Source organism: Macaca fascicularis, chromosome 16, assembly GCF_037993035.2.
Source record: "Macaca fascicularis isolate 582-1 chromosome 16, T2T-MFA8v1.1".
NCBI classification, from domain to species: Eukaryota; Metazoa; Chordata; class Mammalia; order Primates; family Cercopithecidae; genus Macaca; species Macaca fascicularis.
The window spans coordinates 8,176,363-8,180,693 of NC_088390.1; positions in this window are offsets into that span (position 1 = coordinate 8,176,363).

Sequence of the window (4,331 nt, forward strand, 5' to 3'; positions counted from 1 at the left end):
AAATGAGTCCCAGGTGGGAGGCCGAGACGGGCAGATCGCGAGGTCAGGAGATCAAGACCATCCTGGCTAACATGGTGAAACCCCGTCTCTACTAAAAAATACAAAAAACTAGCCAGGCGAGGTGGCGGGCGCCTGTAGTCCCAGCTACTCGGGAGGCTGAGGCAGGAGAATGGCGGGAACCCGGGAGGCAGAGCTTGCAGTGAGCCGAGATCCGGCCACTGCACTCCAGCCTTGGCGACAGAGCGAGACTCCGTCTCAAAAAAAAAAAAAAAGAAAGAAATGAATCCAAGGGCCAGGCACGGTGGCTCATGCCTGTAATCCCAGCACTTTGGGAGGCCAAAGCAGGCAGATCATGAGATCCAGAGTTCGAGACCAGCCTGACCAACATGGTAAAACCCCGTCTCTACTAAAAATACAAAAATTAGCAGGGCGTTGTGGTGCGCGCCTGTAATCCCAGCTACTCAGGAGGCTGAGACAGGAGAATCGCTTGAACCGGGGAGGTGGAGATTGCAGTGAGCCATGATCACGCCATTGCACTCCAGCCTGGACAACAGAGAGATAGTCTGTCTCAAAAAAAAAAAAAAAAAGGAAGAAGAAAGAAAACAGAAACGAATCCAAGGATTTATTATGGCTACAAGACCATGCCTGCCCAACACCTTTTTCCAGCCACTCTGACCTCCTCGCTGTACCCAGAACATGTGTCCTTCAGGACCCTTGCGTTTGTCCTTCCTGGGTTTGTAACACCCTTCCCCCACGCTGTTCAAGCTGTTTCAACCAAGCTGTTTCAAGAGTGGTTTTGTTTGTTTGTTTGTTTGTTTGTTTTGAGACGGTGTCTCACTCTATCACCTAGGCTGGAGGGCAGTGGCCCAATCTCAGCTCACTGCAACCTCCTCCTCTCAGGCTCAAGCAATCCTCCCACCACAGTCTCCCGAGTAGCTGGAACCACAGGCGTGGTCCGCCCAGCTAATTTTTTTGTATCCTTTGGTAGAGTGGGGATTTTGCCATGTTGCCAGGGCTGGTCTCAAACTCCTGAGCTCCAGTGATTCGCCTGTCTCAGCCTCCCAAAGTGTTGGGATTACAGGTGTGAGCCACTGCACCTGACCCTAAGCGTGTGTTGTTCATGTCATCCAGGTCTCAACTCCAGTGTCACCTCCTCAGAGTCCCTCCCTGACCACTATCCCTTATGTTTCTCCACCCTCCGCCCTCCATCGTGCTACCCTGACACCTGATTGTATCTCCAACTGCACTTGCCAGCGCCCAAAAGGATCTTTATCTGTTTATTGATGTGTTTATTTTCTGTCTCTCCAGCACCCACAAACTGCGAAAGAAGGGGTTGTGCCTGGGGAGCTCACAGCTGCTCCCTCAAAATCTAGAACAGCGTCTAGGCAGACAAGAGCCATGAAGCAAAGTGATCCTAAGATGTCAACGCTGGAAGGGGCTTTTCAGGTCTTCTTGTCCCACTCATGTATCTGACAGGTTGGGACCACTGAGGCAGCTGGGAAAGGTCAGCTGGGGAAGGAGGCTGGTGTGCTTCCCATTGTGCCAGCTGGCCTTTTAGACTGACCATAAAACAGTGGAGGGCAGAGTGCAAGCTACGGGGAGCTCCTGACCTCACAGGGCTCCAGAAGCTTGACGGGAGCCTCCTCCCCATGTCCTGTCCCTAGAGTCAGGGCAGGACATCCTGAGTATACCAGGTGTGTCTGCCCAATAAATCTTTTTCCAAGCTGCCTTTCTGGAAAACCAGATTCCAATGATCCGCCCTGGTCCCTCCCTCTCCTGCTCGGGGGCATTTTTCAGGATAGGCATGCCTTCTAATGCTGCCTTTGTGGAGGCCCAAGGAGTGTTCATCCTCTTGGGGGACAGGGTGCCTGAGCATGCCCAGGCCCTTTTCCCTGCTGCTTCCAACCCCAGGATCAAAGGGGTCTGCACTACACACCCAACAATAATACTGGCAGCTGTCACTTACTGAGGAGCTATCATGTCTCAGTCATTAAATCAGAGCCTTTGTGTACACGATCTTAAAATATGAAACAGGCCAGGCGTGGTGGCTCACGCCTGTAATCCCAGCCCTTTGGGAGGCCGAGGTGGGAGGATCACCTGAGGTCGGGAGTTCAAGACCAGCCTGACCAACATGGAGAAACCCCGTTTCTACTAAAAATACAAAATTAGCCGGGGTGGTGGTGCACGCCTGTAATCCCAGCTACTCGGGAGGCTGAGTCAGGAGAATCGCTTGAACCCGGGAGGCGGAGGTTACAGTGAGCAGAGATCGCGCCATTGCACTGCAGCCTGAGCAACAAGAGCGAAACTCCGTCTCAAAAATAAATAAATAAATAAATAAATAAATAAATAAATAAATAAAAAGTAAAATATGAAACAAATACATAGCTCTATTTAAAATGCTTGGCAGCCGGGCGCAAGGTCAAAGGCACCTGCAGTGCGCACCCAGCCTCAGCCTCACCCTCACCCCTGGTGGCCACAAGGGGGCGTCTCTGAGTATTTCTTAGTCCTTTGATTTGTTCTACGGTAAACTAAACTGGTGATTTGGGATGAGTCCTTAGGTTGCAATCTGCATGTGAGATATCCCCAAACACACCTCTTTATGCACAACGGTATGAGGATCCTCTTCTCCCAGGATCACAGATGCAGCAAGTGAAAATCCAACAGCCAAAGACAGCCTTCCCCACCACACACACACACACACACACACACACACACACGAGCAAAGGGAGAAGGGGTTTGGTTGAACACAGAGATTCTTGGGCTGGGATATGATGAGACAGTTGGCCACCCCAAAATTTCAACATGCCCGGGCTTTGGGATGGCAATTTAGTTAGGGAGGAAATGTGGTTAGGTGTGGGGCTCTTTCTGGAGCTGCGGTTGTACTGCAAGCACATGTTGTTTTTTTCTTTTTTCTTTTCTTTTTTTTTTTTTGGAGATGGAGTCTCACTCTGTCACCAGGCTGGAGTGCAGTGGCACGATCTCAGCTCACTGCAACCTTCTCTTCCCAGGTTCAAGCGATTCTCCTGCCTCAGCGTCCAGAGTACCTGGAACTACAGGTGCACACCACCACACCCAGCTAATTTTTGTATTTTTAGTAGAGACGGGGTTTCACCATGTTGGCCAGGATGGTCTTGCTCTCTTGACCTTGTGATCCGCCCACCTCAGCCTCCCAAAGTGCTGGGATTCCAGGCGTGAGCCACCATGCCTGGCCATATATGTTGTTTTCTTAGATGGTGGCAGCCCCAGCCAAGGCAGCCTGAGGATCCCCACTGACTCCAGGAACAAACACTGACCATGGTCTACACTGGGGTTGAGACACACTGCAGCCCGCAAGGCCTCCAGCCACATGAAGCTCTGGGTGGGTTGCTGGTTATGCTGACACTAAAACCATCTGATCCCCCTACCACTGGCACCACAGGGATGGGGGAGGAGTTACCCTGTCATTGTCCAAAGACACTGTGATCCCGCCAGAGAGAGGCCATGACCAGGGTTGGGTCAGGCACAGAATTCGACTCAGGTGGCAGAGGAAGGAAGGAAGGTGGGCTGGATCTGAGGTCTGGGGAAGCAGAAAACCAGGGCGTTGGGCAGCTGTGAACTGAGAAGACCAGGAAGACTGACTTGAGGGCTGCACAGATCTCTATGTTTAAGGGCTGTGGGGCTGGAAGAAAATCAGACTCCCCAGATTACCAGTCATGTGGCCAGAATCAACTAGACTATACCACAGTAACAACCCCCAAATTCCAGTGGCTTCACCTGACAAGTTTATTTCTCGCTCAGTCCAAGTCTGGCTCAGTCAGTGGGGGCCTCTTCTACAGTCCCTTGGACACATAAGCAAGTGCCATCTCAACACGTGCTTCCGGAAGGGAGAGGCAAAGAGAAGGAAATCAGGGGTCTCTGTGCTGGCCTGGAGACGACCTGCATCCCTTCTGCTCCCAACTCAACCAAAACTCATCCTGTGACTCCACCCACAAGAGGGCCAGAGGCTGAGCATTCCGTGTGTCCAGGAGGAGAACTGGATTTCAGTGGCAACGCTAACAATTAACCAGACTCTGAAACTTCACAAAATACTTACTATTCCACTTCTCAGTCCCCTGAATCCAGACATTCCTTCACCTCCTGATGACACGCTCTGGGAGGTAAGGGCAGGAATATACAGCATGGCTGGATGGTGGGCTGAGCTGGGACACTTCTGTCTCCAGAATAGATGATCCATGGATTCATGTCTCCAGAACAGATGATCCACGGACCCACTTCTGCCCTCCCGCTGCAATCCCCTGGTACCCACACCCTCACCCACCCCTATACACATACACCAAAACAGCAAAACAAAA